This window comes from Acipenser ruthenus, unplaced genomic scaffold (assembly GCF_902713425.1).
Source record: "Acipenser ruthenus unplaced genomic scaffold, fAciRut3.2 maternal haplotype, whole genome shotgun sequence".
In the NCBI taxonomy this organism is placed as follows: Eukaryota; Metazoa; Chordata; class Actinopteri; order Acipenseriformes; family Acipenseridae; genus Acipenser; species Acipenser ruthenus.
Window position 1 is genome coordinate 12,536 of NW_026708774.1, and position 10,798 is coordinate 23,333.

Consider the following 10,798-nt stretch of genomic DNA (forward strand, 5'->3'; position numbering starts at 1 on the left):
TTTATGTTTAGTGAGCTGGGGGTGATTCCTCCAAAATTTCCTTTTGTCCTCCACACATTTCAATTGTAAAATGTAATTACAAAAATGTAATGCCTGCAGCACTTGATATTCCCAGGTGGTCTCCCATCCAAGTACTAACCAAGCCCAACATTGCTTAGCTTCTGAGATCAGACGAGATCAGGCTTATTCAAGGTGGTGTGGCCGCAGGCGATTGCATTTCTGCTTTCATGACTTTTATGTTTAGTGAGCTGGGGGTGATTCCTCCAAAATTTCCTTTTGTCCTCCACACATTTCAATTGTAAAATGTAATGCCTGCAGCACTTGATATTCCCAGGTGGTCTCCCATCCAAGTACTAACCAAGCCCAACATTGCTTAGCTTCTGAGATCAGACGAGATCAGGCTTATTCAAGGTGGTGTGGCCGCAGGCGATTGCATTTCTGCTTTCATGACTTTTATGTTTAGTGAGCTGGGGGTGATTCCTCCAAAATTTCCTTTTGTCCTCCACACATTTCAATTGTAAAATGTAATGCCTGCAGCACTTGATATTCCCAGGTGGTCTCCCATCCAAGTACTAACCAAGCCCAACATTGCTTAGCTTCTGAGATCAGACGAGATCAGGCTTATTCAAGGTGGTGTGGCCGCAGGCGATTGCATTTCTGCTTTCATGACTTTTATGTTTAGTGAGCTGGGGGTGATTCCTCCAAAATTTCCTTTTGTCCTCCACACATTTCAATTGTAAAATGTAATGCCTGCAGCACTTGATATTCCCAGGTGGTCTCCCATCCAAGTACTAACCAAGCCCAACATTGCTTAGCTTCTGAGATCAGACGAGATCAGGCTTATTCAAGGTGGTGTGGCCGCAGGCGATTGCATTTCTGCTTTCATGACTTTTATGTTTAGTGAGCTGGGGGTGATTCCTCCAAAATTTCCTTTTGTCCTCCACACATTTCAATTGTAAAATGTAATGCCTGCAGCACTTGATATTCCCAGGTGGTCTCCCATCCAAGTACTAACCAAGCCCAACATTGCTTAGCTTCTGAGATCAGACGAGATCAGGCTTATTCAAGGTGGTGTGGCCGCAGGCGATTGCATTTCTGCTTTCATGACTTTTATGTTTAGTGAGCTGGGGGTGATTCCTCCAAAATTTCCTTTTGTCCTCCACACATTTCAATTGTAAAATGTAATGCCTGCAGCACTTGATATTCCCAGGTGGTCTCCCATCCAAGTACTAACCAAGCCCAACATTGCTTAGCTTCTGAGATCAGACGAGATCAGGCTTATTCAAGGTGGTGTGGCCGCAGGCGATTGCATTTCTGCTTTCATGACTTTTATGTTTAGTGAGCTGGGGGTGATTCCTCCAAAATTTCCTTTTGTCCTCCACACATTTCAATTGTAAAATGTAATGCCTGCAGCACTTGATATTCCCAGGTGGTCTCCCACCCAAGTACTAACCAAGCCCAACATTGCTTAGCTTCTGAGATCAGGCTTATTCAAGGTGGTGTGGCCGCAGGCGATTGCATTTCTGCTTTCATGACTTTTATGTTTAGTGAGCTGGGGGTGATTCCTCCAAAATTTCCTTTTGTCCTCCACACATTTCAATTGTAAAATGTAATGCCTGCAGCACTTGATATTCCCAGGTGGTCTCCCATCCAAGTACTAACCAAGCCCAACATTGCTTAGCTTCTGAGATCAGGCTTATTCAAGGTGGTGTGGCCGCAGGCGATTGCATTTCTGCTTTCATGACTTTTATGTTTAGTGAGCTGGGGGTGATTCCTCCAAAATTTCCTTTTGTCCTCCACACATTTCAATTGTAAAATGTAATGCCTGCAGCACTTGATATTCCCAGGTGGTCTCCCATCCAAGTACTAACCAAGCCCAACATTGCTTAGCTTCTGAGATCAGGCTTATTCAAGGTGGTGTGGCCGCAGGCGATTGCATTTCTGCTTTCATGACTTTTATGTTTAGTGAGCTGGGGGTGATTCCTCCAAAATTTCCTTTTGTCCTCCACACATTTCAATTGTAAAATGTAATGCCTGCAGCACTTGATATTCCCAGGTGGTCTCCCATCCAAGTACTAACCAAGCCCAACATTGCTTAGCTTCTGAGATCAGGCTTATTCAAGGTGGTGTGGCCGCAGGCGATTGCATTTCTGCTTTCATGACTTTTATGTTTAGTGAGCTGGGGGTGATTCCTCCAAAATTTCCTTTTGTCCTCCACACATTTCAATTGTAAAATGTAATGCCTGCAGCACTTGATATTCCCAGGTGGTCTCCCATCCAAGTACTAACCAAGCCCAACATTGCTTAGCTTCTGAGATCAGACGAGATCAGGCTTATTCAAGGTGGTGTGGCCGCAGGCGATTGCATTTCTGCTTTCATGACTTTTATGTTTAGTGAGCTGGGGGTGATTCCTCCAAAATTTCCTTTTGTCCTCCACACATTTCAATTGTAAAATGTAATGCCTGCAGCACTTGATATTCCCAGGTGGTCTCCCATCCAAGTACTAACCAAGCCCAACATTGCTTAGCTTCTGAGATCAGACGAGATCAGGCTTATTCAAGGTGGTGTGGCCGCAGGCGATTGCATTTCTGCTTTCATGACTTTTATGTTTAGTGAGCTGGGGGTGATTCCTCCAAAATTTCCTTTTGTCCTCCACACATTTCAATTGTAAAATGTAATGCCTGCAGCACTTGATATTCCCAGGTGGTCTCCCATCCAAGTACTAACCAAGCCCAACATTGCTTAGCTTCTGAGATCAGACGAGATCAGGCTTATTCAAGGTGGTGTGGCCGCAGGCGATTGCATTTCTGCTTTCATGACTTTTATGTTTAGTGAGCTGGGGGTGATTCCTCAAAAATTTCCTTTTGTCCTCCACACATTTCAATTGTAAAATGTAATGCCTGCAGCACTTGATATTCCCAGGTGGTCTCCCATCCAAGTACTAACCAAGCCCAACATTGCTTAGCTTCTGAGATCAGACGAGATCAGGCTTATTCAAGGTGGTGTGGCCGCAGGCGATTGCATTTCTGCTTTCATGACTTTTATGTTTAGTGAGCTGGGGGTGATTCCTCCAAAATTTCCTTTTGTCCTCCACACATTTCAATTGTAAAATGTAATGCCTGCAGCACTTGATATTCCCAGGTGGTCTCCCATCCAAGTACTAACCAAGCCCAACATTGCTTAGCTTCTGAGATCAGACGAGATCAGGCTTATTCAAGGTGGTGTGGCCGCAGGCGATTGCATTTCTGCTTTCATGACTTTTATGTTTAGTGAGCTGGGGGTGATTCCTCCAAAATTTCCTTTTGTCCTCCACACATTTCAATTGTAAAATGTAATGCCTGCAGCACTTGATATTCCCAGGTGGTCTCCCATCCAAGTACTAACCAAGCCCAACATTGCTTAGCTTCTGAGATCAGACGAGATCAGGCTTATTCAAGGTGGTGTGGCCGCAGGCGATTGCTGTTCTGCTTTCATGACTTTTATGTTTAGTGAGCTGGGGGTGATTCCTCCAAAATTTCCTTTTGTCCTCCACACATTTCAATTGTAAAATGTAATGCCTGCAGCACTTGATATTCCCAGGTGGTCTCCCATCCAAGTACTAACCAAGCCCAACATTGCTTAGCTTCTGAGATCAGACGAGATCAGGCTTATTCAAGGTGGTGTGGCCGCAGGCGATTGCATTTCTGCTTTCATGACTTTTATGTTTAGTGAGCTGGGGGTGATTCCTCCAAAATTTCCTTTTGTCCTCCACACATTTCAATTGTAAAATGTAATGCCTGCAGCACTTGATATTCCCAGGTGGTCTCCCATCCAAGTACTAACCAAGCCCAACATTGCTTAGCTTCTGAGATCAGACGAGATCAGGCTTATTCAAGGTGGTGTGGCCGCAGGCGATTGCATTTCTGCTTTCATGACTTTTATGTTTAGTGAGCTGGGGGTGATTCCTCCAAAATTTCCTTTTGTCCTCCACACATTTCAATTGTAAAATGTAATGCCTGCAGCACTTGATATTCCCAGGTGGTCTCCCATCCAAGTACTAACCAAGCCCAACATTGCTTAGCTTCTGAGATCAGACGAGATCAGGCTTATTCAAGGTGGTGTGGCCGCAGGCGATTGCATTTCTGCTTTCATGACTTTTATGTTTAGTGAGCTGGGGGTGATTCCTCCAAAATTTCCTTTTGTCCTCCACACATTTCAATTGTAAAATGTAATGCCTGCAGCACTTGATATTCCCAGGTGGTCTCCCATCCAAGTACTAACCAAGCCCAACATTGCTTAGCTTCTGAGATCAGACGAGATCAGGCTTATTCAAGGTGGTGTGGCCGCAGGCGATTGCATTTCTGCTTTCATGACTTTTATGTTTAGTGAGCTGGGGGTGATTCCTCCAAAATTTCCTTTTGTCCTCCACACATTTCAATTGTAAAATGTAATGCCTGCAGCACTTGATATTCCCAGGTGGTCTCCCATCCAAGTACTAACCAAGCCCAACATTGCTTAGCTTCTGAGATCAGACGAGATCAGGCTTATTCAAGGTGGTGTGGCCGCAGGCGATTGCATTTCTGCTTTCATGACTTTTATGTTTAGTGAGCTGGGGGTGATTCCTCCAAAATTTCCTTTTGTCCTCCACACATTTCAATTGTAAAATGTAATGCCTGCAGCACTTGATATTCCCAGGTGGTCTCCCATCCAAGTACTAACCAAGCCCAACATTGCTTAGCTTCTGAGATCAGACGAGATCAGGCTTATTCAAGGTGGTGTGGCCGCAGGCGATTGCATTTCTGCTTTCATGACTTTTATGTTTAGTGAGCTGGGGGTGATTCCTCCAAAATTTCCTTTTGTCCTCCACACATTTCAATTGTAAAATGTAATGCCTGCAGCACTTGATATTCCCAGGTGGTCTCCCATCCAAGTACTAACCAAGCCCAACATTGCTTAGCTTCTGAGATCAGACGAGATCAGGCTTATTCAAGGTGGTGTGGCCGCAGGCGATTGCATTTCTGCTTTCATGACTTTTATGTTTAGTGAGCTGGGGGTGATTCCTCCAAAATTTCCTTTTGTCCTCCACACATTTCAATTGTAAAATGTAATTACAAAAATGTAATGCCTGCAGCACTTGATATTCCCAGGTGGTCTCCCATCCAAGTACTAACCAAGCCCAACATTGCTTAGCTTCTGAGATCAGACAAGATCAGGCTTATTCAAGGTGGTGTGGCCGCAGGCGATTGCATTTCTGCTTTCATGACTTTTATGTTTAGTGAGCTGGGGGTGATTCCTCCAAAATTTCCTTTTGTCCTCCACACATTTCAATTGTAAAATGTAATTACAAAAATGTAATGCCTGCAGCACTTGATATTCCCAGGTGGTCTCCCATCCAAGTACTAACCAAGCCCAACATTGCTTAGCTTCTGAGATCAGGCTTATTCAAGGTGGTGTGGCCGCAGGCGATTGCATTTCTGCTTTCATGACTTTTATGTTTAGTGAGCTGGGGGTGATTCCTCCAAAATTTCCTTTTGTCCTCCACACATTTCAATTGTAAAATGTAATGCCTGCAGCACTTGATATTCCCAGGTGGTCTCCCATCCAAGTACTAACCAAGCCCAACATTGCTTAGCTTCTGAGATCAGACGAGATCAGGCTTATTCAAGGTGGTGTGGCCGCAGGCGATTGCATTTCTGCTTTCATGACTTTTATGTTTAGTGAGCTGGGGGTGATTCCTCCAAAATTTCCTTTTGTCCTCCACACATTTCAATTGTAAAATGTAATGCCTGCAGCACTTGATATTCCCAGGTGGTCTCCCATCCAAGTACTAACCAAGCCCAACATTGCTTAGCTTCTGAGATCAGACGAGATCAGGCTTATTCAAGGTGGTGTGGCCGCAGGCGATTGCATTTCTGCTTTCATGACTTTTATGTTTAGTGAGCTGGGGGTGATTCCTCCAAAATTTCCTTTTGTCCTCCACACATTTCAATTGTAAAATGTAATTACAAAAATGTAATGCCTGCAGCACTTGATATTCCCAGGTGGTCTCCCATCCAAGTACTAACCAAGCCCAACATTGCTTAGCTTCTGAGATCAGGCTTATTCAAGGTGGTGTGGCCGCAGGCGATTGCATTTCTGCTTTCATGACTTTTATGTTTAGTGAGCTGGGGGTGATTCCTCCAAAATTTCCTTTTGTCCTCCACACATTTCAATTGTAAAATGTAATGCCTGCAGCACTTGATATTCCCAGGTGGTCTCCCATCCAAGTACTAACCAAGCCCAACATTGCTTAGCTTCTGAGATCAGACGAGATCAGGCTTATTCAAGGTGGTGTGGCCGCAGGCGATTGCAGTTCTGCTTTCATGACTTTTATGTTTAGTGAGCTGGGGGTGATTCCTCCAAAATTTCCTTTTGTCCTCCACACATTTCAATTGTAAAATGTAATGCCTGCAGCACTTGATATTCCCAGGTGGTCTCCCATCCAAGTACTAACCAAGCCCAACATTGCTTAGCTTCTGAGATCAGACGAGATCAGGCTTATTCAAGGTGGTGTGGCCGCAGGCGATTGCATTTCTGCTTTCATGACTTTTATGTTTAGTGAGCTGGGGGTGATTCCTCCAAAATTTCCTTTTGTCCTCCACACATTTCAATTGTAAAATGTAATGCCTGCAGCACTTGATATTCCCAGGTGGTCTCCCATCCAAGTACTAACCAAGCCCAACATTGCTTAGCTTCTGAGATCAGACGAGATCAGGCTTATTCAAGGTGGTGTGGCCGCAGGCGATTGCATTTCTGCTTTCATGACTTTTATGTTTAGTGAGCTGGGGGTGATTCCTCCAAAATTTCCTTTTGTCCTCCACACATTTCAATTGTAAAATGTAATGCCTGCAGCACTTGATATTCCCAGGTGGTCTCCCATCCAAGTACTAACCAAGCCCAACATTGCTTAGCTTCTGAGATCAGACGAGATCAGGCTTATTCAAGGTGGTGTGGCCGCAGGCGATTGCATTTCTGCTTTCATGACTTTTATGTTTAGTGAGCTGGGGGTGATTCCTCCAAAATTTCCTTTTGTCCTCCACACATTTCAATTGTAAAATGTAATGCCTGCAGCACTTGATATTCCCAGGTGGTCTCCCATCCAAGTACTAACCAAGCCCAACATTGCTTAGCTTCTGAGATCAGACGAGATCAGGCTTATTCAAGGTGGTGTGGCCGCAGGCGATTGCATTTCTGCTTTCATGACTTTTATGTTTAGTGAGCTGGGGGTGATTCCTCCAAAATTTCCTTTTGTCCTCCACACATTTCAATTGTAAAATGTAATTACAAAAATGTAATGCCTGCAGCACTTGATATTCCCAGGTGGTCTCCCATCCAAGTACTAACCAAGCCCAACATTGCTTAGCTACTGAGATCAGACGAGATCAGGCTTATTCAAGGTGGTGTGGCCGCAGGCGATTGCATTTCTGCTTTCATGACTTTTATGTTTAGTGAGCTGGGGGTGATTCCTCCAAAATTTCCTTTTGTCCTCCACACATTTCAATTGTAAAATGTAATGCCTGCAGCACTTGATATTCCCAGGTGGTCTCCCATCCAAGTACTAACCAAGCCCAACATTGCTTAGCTTCTGAGATCAGACGAGATCAGGCTTATTCAAGGTGGTGTGGCCGCAGGCGATTGCATTTCTGCTTTCATGACTTTTATGTTTAGTGAGCTGGGGGTGATTCCTCCAAAATTTCCTTTTGTCCTCCACACATTTCAATTGTAAAATGTAATTACAAAAATGTAATGCCTGCAGCACTTGATATTCCCAGGTGGTCTCCCATCCAAGTACTAACCAAGCCCAACATTGCTTAGCTTCTGAGATCAGACGAGATCAGGCTTATTCAAGGTGGTGTGGCCGCAGGCGATTGCATTTCTGCTTTCATGACTTTTATGTTTAGTGAGCTGGGGGTGATTCCTCCAAAATTTCCTTTTGTCCTCCACACATTTCAATTGTAAAATGTAATTACAAAAATGTAATGCCTGCAGCACTTGATATTCCCAGGTGGTCTCCCATCCAAGTACTAACCAAGCCCAACATTGCTTAGCTTCTGAGATCAGACGAGATCAGGCTTATTCAAGGTGGTGTGGCCGCAGGCGATTGCATTTCTGCTTTCATGACTTTTATGTTTAGTGAGCTGGGGGTGATTCCTCCAAAATTTCCTTTTGTCCTCCACACATTTCAATTGTAAAATGTAATGCCTGCAGCACTTGATATTCCCAGGTGGTCTCCCATCCAAGTACTAACCAAGCCCAACATTGCTTAGCTTCTGAGATCAGACGAGATCAGGCTTATTCAAGGTGGTGTGGCCGCAGGCGATTGCATTTCTGCTTTCATGACTTTTATGTTTAGTGAGCTGGGGGTGATTCCTCCAAAATTTCCTTTTGTCCTCCACACATTTCAATTGTAAAATGTAATTACAAAAATGTAATGCCTGCAGCACTTGATATTCCCAGGTGGTCTCCCATCCAAGTACTAACCAAGCCCAACATTGCTTAGCTTCTGAGATCAGACGAGATCAGGCTTATTCAAGGTGGTGTGGCCGCAGGCGATTGCATTTCTGCTTTCATGACTTTTATGTTTAGTGAGCTGGGGGTGATTCCTCCAAAATTTCCTTTTGTCCTCCACACATTTCAATTGTAAAATGTAATGCCTGCAGCACTTGATATTCCCAGGTGGTCTCCCATCCAAGTACTAACCAAGCCCAACATTGCTTAGCTTCTGAGATCAGACGAGATCAGGCTTATTCAAGGTGGTGTGGCCGCAGGCGATTGCTGTTCTGCTTTCATGACTTTTATGTTTAGTGAGCTGGGGGTGATTCCTCCAAAATTTCCTTTTGTCCTCCACACATTTCAATTGTAAAATGTAATGCCTGCAGCACTTGATATTCCCAGGTGGTCTCCCATCCAAGTACTAACCAAGCCCAACATTGCTTAGCTTCTGAGATCAGGCTTATTCAAGGTGGTGTGGCCGCAGGCGATTGCATTTCTGCTTTCATGACTTTTATGTTTAGTGAGCTGGGGGTGATTCCTCCAAAATTTCCTTTTGTCCTCCACACATTTCAATTGTAAAATGTAATGCCTGCAGCACTTGATATTCCCAGGTGGTCTCCCATCCAAGTACTAACCAAGCCCAACATTGCTTAGCTTCTGAGATCAGACGAGATCAGGCTTATTCAAGGTGGTGTGGCCGCAGGCGATTGCTGTTCTGCTTTCATGACTTTTATGTTTAGTGAGCTGGGGGTGATTCCTCCAAAATTTCCTTTTGTCCTCCACACATTTCAATTGTAAAATGTAATGCCTGCAGCACTTGATATTCCCAGGTGGTCTCCCATCCAAGTACTAACCAAGCCCAACATTGCTTAGCTTCTGAGATCAGACGAGATCAGGCTTATTCAAGGTGGTGTGGCCGCAGGCGATTGCATTTCTGCTTTCATGACTTTTATGTTTAGTGAGCTGGGGGTGATTCCTCCAAAATTTCCTTTTGTCCTCCACACATTTCAATTGTAAAATGTAATGCCTGCAGCACTTGATATTCCCAGGTGGTCTCCCATCCAAGTACTAACCAAGCCCAACATTGCTTAGCTTCTGAGATCAGACTTATTCAAGGTGGTGTGGCCGCAGGCGATTGCATTTCTGCTTTCATGACTTTTATGTTTAGTGAGCTGGGGGTGATTCCTCCAAAATTTCCTTTTGTCCTCCACACATTTCAATTGTAAAATGTAATGCCTGCAGCACTTGATATTCCCAGGTGGTCTCCCATCCAAGTACTAACCAAGCCCAACATTGCTTAGCTTCTGAGATCAGACGAGATCAGGCTTATTCAAGGTGGTGTGGCCGCAGGCGATTGCATTTCTGCTTTCATGACTTTTATGTTTAGTGAGCTGGGGGTGATTCCTCCAAAATTTCCTTTTGTCCTCCACACATTTCAATTGTAAAATGTAATGCCTGCAGCACTTGATATTCCCAGGTGGTCTCCCATCCAAGTACTAACCAAGCCCAACATTGCTTAGCTTCTGAGATCAGACGAGATCAGGCTTATTCAAGGTGGTGTGGCCGCAGGCGATTGCATTTCTGCTTTCATGACTTTTATGTTTAGTGAGCTGGGGGTGATTCCTCCAAAATTTCCTTTTGTCCTCCACACATTTCAATTGTAAAATGTAATGCCTGCAGCACTTGATATTCCCAGGTGGTCTCCCATCCAAGTACTAACCAAGCCCAACATTGCTTAGCTTCTGAGATCAGACGAGATCAGGCTTATTCAAGGTGGTGTGGCCGCAGGCGATTGCATTTCTGCTTTCATGACTTTTATGTTTAGTGAGCTGGGGGTGATTCCTCCAAAATTTCCTTTTGTCCTCCACACATTTCAATTGTAAAATGTAATGCCTGCAGCACTTGATATTCCCAGGTGGTCTCCCATCCAAGTACTAACCAAGCCCAACATTGCTTAGCTTCTGAGATCAGACGAGATCAGGCTTATTCAAGGTGGTGTGGCCGCAGGCGATTGCATTTCTGCTTTCATGACTTTTATGTTTAGTGAGCTGGGGGTGATTCCTCCAAAATTTCCTTTTGTCCTCCACACATTTCAATTGTAAAATGTAATGCCTGCAGCACTTGATATTCCCAGGTGGTCTCCCATCCAAGTACTAACCAAGCCCAACATTGCTTAGCTTCTGAGATCAGACGAGATCAGGCTTATTCAAGGTGGTGTGGCCGCAGGCGATTGCATTTCTGCTTTCATGACTTTTATGTTTAGTGAGCTGGGGGTGATTCCTCCAAA

The 10,798-nt window shown here is 44.4% G+C and overlaps 41 non-coding genes and 8 pseudogenes across 41 annotated transcripts; all 49 read right to left on the bottom strand.

Moving 5' to 3' along the window:
• Positions 1–90: 90 nt before the first annotated feature.
• Positions 91–209, bottom strand: LOC131735962 (5S ribosomal RNA). The gene has a single exon (XR_009327825.1). It is a non-coding gene; the product is annotated as a 5S ribosomal RNA (ribosomal RNA).
• Positions 210–309: 100 nt separating this feature from the next.
• LOC131735963 (5S ribosomal RNA) lies at positions 310–428 on the bottom strand. The gene has a single exon (XR_009327826.1). It is a non-coding gene; the product is annotated as a 5S ribosomal RNA (ribosomal RNA).
• A 100-nt stretch (positions 429–528) lies between these two features.
• On the bottom strand, positions 529–647 carry LOC131735964 (5S ribosomal RNA). Its single transcript, XR_009327827.1, has one exon. It is a non-coding gene; the product is annotated as a 5S ribosomal RNA (ribosomal RNA).
• A 100-nt stretch (positions 648–747) lies between these two features.
• On the bottom strand, positions 748–866 carry LOC131735965 (5S ribosomal RNA). Its single transcript, XR_009327828.1, has one exon. It is a non-coding gene; the product is annotated as a 5S ribosomal RNA (ribosomal RNA).
• A 100-nt stretch (positions 867–966) lies between these two features.
• LOC131735966 (5S ribosomal RNA) lies at positions 967–1,085 on the bottom strand. The gene has a single exon (XR_009327829.1). It is a non-coding gene; the product is annotated as a 5S ribosomal RNA (ribosomal RNA).
• A 100-nt stretch (positions 1,086–1,185) lies between these two features.
• On the bottom strand, positions 1,186–1,304 carry LOC131735967 (5S ribosomal RNA). The gene has a single exon (XR_009327830.1). It is a non-coding gene; the product is annotated as a 5S ribosomal RNA (ribosomal RNA).
• Positions 1,305–1,404: 100 nt separating this feature from the next.
• On the bottom strand, positions 1,405–1,513 carry LOC131735935 (5S ribosomal RNA; annotated as a pseudogene).
• Positions 1,514–1,613: 100 nt separating this feature from the next.
• LOC131735928 (5S ribosomal RNA) lies at positions 1,614–1,722 on the bottom strand (annotated as a pseudogene).
• Positions 1,723–1,822: 100 nt separating this feature from the next.
• On the bottom strand, positions 1,823–1,931 carry LOC131735929 (5S ribosomal RNA; annotated as a pseudogene).
• Positions 1,932–2,031: 100 nt separating this feature from the next.
• Positions 2,032–2,140, bottom strand: LOC131735930 (5S ribosomal RNA; annotated as a pseudogene).
• A 100-nt stretch (positions 2,141–2,240) lies between these two features.
• LOC131735968 (5S ribosomal RNA) lies at positions 2,241–2,359 on the bottom strand. The gene has a single exon (XR_009327831.1). It is a non-coding gene; the product is annotated as a 5S ribosomal RNA (ribosomal RNA).
• A 100-nt stretch (positions 2,360–2,459) lies between these two features.
• Positions 2,460–2,578, bottom strand: LOC131735969 (5S ribosomal RNA). Its single transcript, XR_009327832.1, has one exon. It is a non-coding gene; the product is annotated as a 5S ribosomal RNA (ribosomal RNA).
• Positions 2,579–2,678: 100 nt separating this feature from the next.
• On the bottom strand, positions 2,679–2,797 carry LOC131735970 (5S ribosomal RNA). The gene has a single exon (XR_009327833.1). It is a non-coding gene; the product is annotated as a 5S ribosomal RNA (ribosomal RNA).
• Positions 2,798–2,897: 100 nt separating this feature from the next.
• LOC131735971 (5S ribosomal RNA) lies at positions 2,898–3,016 on the bottom strand. The gene has a single exon (XR_009327834.1). It is a non-coding gene; the product is annotated as a 5S ribosomal RNA (ribosomal RNA).
• A 100-nt stretch (positions 3,017–3,116) lies between these two features.
• On the bottom strand, positions 3,117–3,235 carry LOC131735973 (5S ribosomal RNA). Its single transcript, XR_009327836.1, has one exon. It is a non-coding gene; the product is annotated as a 5S ribosomal RNA (ribosomal RNA).
• A 100-nt stretch (positions 3,236–3,335) lies between these two features.
• LOC131735974 (5S ribosomal RNA) lies at positions 3,336–3,454 on the bottom strand. Its single transcript, XR_009327837.1, has one exon. It is a non-coding gene; the product is annotated as a 5S ribosomal RNA (ribosomal RNA).
• Positions 3,455–3,554: 100 nt separating this feature from the next.
• Positions 3,555–3,673, bottom strand: LOC131735975 (5S ribosomal RNA). Its single transcript, XR_009327838.1, has one exon. It is a non-coding gene; the product is annotated as a 5S ribosomal RNA (ribosomal RNA).
• Positions 3,674–3,773: 100 nt separating this feature from the next.
• LOC131735976 (5S ribosomal RNA) lies at positions 3,774–3,892 on the bottom strand. The gene has a single exon (XR_009327839.1). It is a non-coding gene; the product is annotated as a 5S ribosomal RNA (ribosomal RNA).
• Positions 3,893–3,992: 100 nt separating this feature from the next.
• LOC131735977 (5S ribosomal RNA) lies at positions 3,993–4,111 on the bottom strand. Its single transcript, XR_009327840.1, has one exon. It is a non-coding gene; the product is annotated as a 5S ribosomal RNA (ribosomal RNA).
• A 100-nt stretch (positions 4,112–4,211) lies between these two features.
• LOC131735833 (5S ribosomal RNA) lies at positions 4,212–4,330 on the bottom strand. The gene has a single exon (XR_009327719.1). It is a non-coding gene; the product is annotated as a 5S ribosomal RNA (ribosomal RNA).
• Positions 4,331–4,430: 100 nt separating this feature from the next.
• On the bottom strand, positions 4,431–4,549 carry LOC131735834 (5S ribosomal RNA). Its single transcript, XR_009327720.1, has one exon. It is a non-coding gene; the product is annotated as a 5S ribosomal RNA (ribosomal RNA).
• Positions 4,550–4,649: 100 nt separating this feature from the next.
• LOC131735835 (5S ribosomal RNA) lies at positions 4,650–4,768 on the bottom strand. The gene has a single exon (XR_009327721.1). It is a non-coding gene; the product is annotated as a 5S ribosomal RNA (ribosomal RNA).
• Positions 4,769–4,868: 100 nt separating this feature from the next.
• LOC131735836 (5S ribosomal RNA) lies at positions 4,869–4,987 on the bottom strand. Its single transcript, XR_009327722.1, has one exon. It is a non-coding gene; the product is annotated as a 5S ribosomal RNA (ribosomal RNA).
• A 114-nt stretch (positions 4,988–5,101) lies between these two features.
• On the bottom strand, positions 5,102–5,220 carry LOC131735900 (5S ribosomal RNA). Its single transcript, XR_009327786.1, has one exon. It is a non-coding gene; the product is annotated as a 5S ribosomal RNA (ribosomal RNA).
• A 114-nt stretch (positions 5,221–5,334) lies between these two features.
• LOC131735931 (5S ribosomal RNA) lies at positions 5,335–5,443 on the bottom strand (annotated as a pseudogene).
• Positions 5,444–5,543: 100 nt separating this feature from the next.
• On the bottom strand, positions 5,544–5,662 carry LOC131735837 (5S ribosomal RNA). The gene has a single exon (XR_009327723.1). It is a non-coding gene; the product is annotated as a 5S ribosomal RNA (ribosomal RNA).
• A 100-nt stretch (positions 5,663–5,762) lies between these two features.
• Positions 5,763–5,881, bottom strand: LOC131735839 (5S ribosomal RNA). Its single transcript, XR_009327725.1, has one exon. It is a non-coding gene; the product is annotated as a 5S ribosomal RNA (ribosomal RNA).
• Positions 5,882–5,995: 114 nt separating this feature from the next.
• LOC131735932 (5S ribosomal RNA) lies at positions 5,996–6,104 on the bottom strand (annotated as a pseudogene).
• Positions 6,105–6,204: 100 nt separating this feature from the next.
• On the bottom strand, positions 6,205–6,323 carry LOC131735840 (5S ribosomal RNA). The gene has a single exon (XR_009327726.1). It is a non-coding gene; the product is annotated as a 5S ribosomal RNA (ribosomal RNA).
• Positions 6,324–6,423: 100 nt separating this feature from the next.
• Positions 6,424–6,542, bottom strand: LOC131735841 (5S ribosomal RNA). The gene has a single exon (XR_009327727.1). It is a non-coding gene; the product is annotated as a 5S ribosomal RNA (ribosomal RNA).
• Positions 6,543–6,642: 100 nt separating this feature from the next.
• LOC131735842 (5S ribosomal RNA) lies at positions 6,643–6,761 on the bottom strand. The gene has a single exon (XR_009327728.1). It is a non-coding gene; the product is annotated as a 5S ribosomal RNA (ribosomal RNA).
• A 100-nt stretch (positions 6,762–6,861) lies between these two features.
• LOC131735843 (5S ribosomal RNA) lies at positions 6,862–6,980 on the bottom strand. The gene has a single exon (XR_009327729.1). It is a non-coding gene; the product is annotated as a 5S ribosomal RNA (ribosomal RNA).
• A 100-nt stretch (positions 6,981–7,080) lies between these two features.
• LOC131735844 (5S ribosomal RNA) lies at positions 7,081–7,199 on the bottom strand. Its single transcript, XR_009327730.1, has one exon. It is a non-coding gene; the product is annotated as a 5S ribosomal RNA (ribosomal RNA).
• Positions 7,200–7,313: 114 nt separating this feature from the next.
• On the bottom strand, positions 7,314–7,432 carry LOC131735898 (5S ribosomal RNA). Its single transcript, XR_009327784.1, has one exon. It is a non-coding gene; the product is annotated as a 5S ribosomal RNA (ribosomal RNA).
• A 100-nt stretch (positions 7,433–7,532) lies between these two features.
• Positions 7,533–7,651, bottom strand: LOC131735845 (5S ribosomal RNA). The gene has a single exon (XR_009327731.1). It is a non-coding gene; the product is annotated as a 5S ribosomal RNA (ribosomal RNA).
• A 114-nt stretch (positions 7,652–7,765) lies between these two features.
• Positions 7,766–7,884, bottom strand: LOC131735846 (5S ribosomal RNA). The gene has a single exon (XR_009327732.1). It is a non-coding gene; the product is annotated as a 5S ribosomal RNA (ribosomal RNA).
• Positions 7,885–7,998: 114 nt separating this feature from the next.
• Positions 7,999–8,117, bottom strand: LOC131735847 (5S ribosomal RNA). The gene has a single exon (XR_009327733.1). It is a non-coding gene; the product is annotated as a 5S ribosomal RNA (ribosomal RNA).
• A 100-nt stretch (positions 8,118–8,217) lies between these two features.
• Positions 8,218–8,336, bottom strand: LOC131735848 (5S ribosomal RNA). Its single transcript, XR_009327734.1, has one exon. It is a non-coding gene; the product is annotated as a 5S ribosomal RNA (ribosomal RNA).
• Positions 8,337–8,450: 114 nt separating this feature from the next.
• Positions 8,451–8,569, bottom strand: LOC131735850 (5S ribosomal RNA). The gene has a single exon (XR_009327736.1). It is a non-coding gene; the product is annotated as a 5S ribosomal RNA (ribosomal RNA).
• A 100-nt stretch (positions 8,570–8,669) lies between these two features.
• Positions 8,670–8,788, bottom strand: LOC131735851 (5S ribosomal RNA). Its single transcript, XR_009327737.1, has one exon. It is a non-coding gene; the product is annotated as a 5S ribosomal RNA (ribosomal RNA).
• A 100-nt stretch (positions 8,789–8,888) lies between these two features.
• Positions 8,889–8,997, bottom strand: LOC131735933 (5S ribosomal RNA; annotated as a pseudogene).
• A 100-nt stretch (positions 8,998–9,097) lies between these two features.
• Positions 9,098–9,216, bottom strand: LOC131735852 (5S ribosomal RNA). Its single transcript, XR_009327738.1, has one exon. It is a non-coding gene; the product is annotated as a 5S ribosomal RNA (ribosomal RNA).
• A 100-nt stretch (positions 9,217–9,316) lies between these two features.
• On the bottom strand, positions 9,317–9,435 carry LOC131735853 (5S ribosomal RNA). The gene has a single exon (XR_009327739.1). It is a non-coding gene; the product is annotated as a 5S ribosomal RNA (ribosomal RNA).
• A 100-nt stretch (positions 9,436–9,535) lies between these two features.
• On the bottom strand, positions 9,536–9,644 carry LOC131735936 (5S ribosomal RNA; annotated as a pseudogene).
• Positions 9,645–9,744: 100 nt separating this feature from the next.
• On the bottom strand, positions 9,745–9,863 carry LOC131735854 (5S ribosomal RNA). The gene has a single exon (XR_009327740.1). It is a non-coding gene; the product is annotated as a 5S ribosomal RNA (ribosomal RNA).
• A 100-nt stretch (positions 9,864–9,963) lies between these two features.
• On the bottom strand, positions 9,964–10,082 carry LOC131735855 (5S ribosomal RNA). The gene has a single exon (XR_009327741.1). It is a non-coding gene; the product is annotated as a 5S ribosomal RNA (ribosomal RNA).
• A 100-nt stretch (positions 10,083–10,182) lies between these two features.
• Positions 10,183–10,301, bottom strand: LOC131735856 (5S ribosomal RNA). Its single transcript, XR_009327742.1, has one exon. It is a non-coding gene; the product is annotated as a 5S ribosomal RNA (ribosomal RNA).
• A 100-nt stretch (positions 10,302–10,401) lies between these two features.
• On the bottom strand, positions 10,402–10,520 carry LOC131735857 (5S ribosomal RNA). Its single transcript, XR_009327743.1, has one exon. It is a non-coding gene; the product is annotated as a 5S ribosomal RNA (ribosomal RNA).
• A 100-nt stretch (positions 10,521–10,620) lies between these two features.
• LOC131735858 (5S ribosomal RNA) lies at positions 10,621–10,739 on the bottom strand. The gene has a single exon (XR_009327744.1). It is a non-coding gene; the product is annotated as a 5S ribosomal RNA (ribosomal RNA).
• Positions 10,740–10,798: the final 59 nt, after the last annotated feature.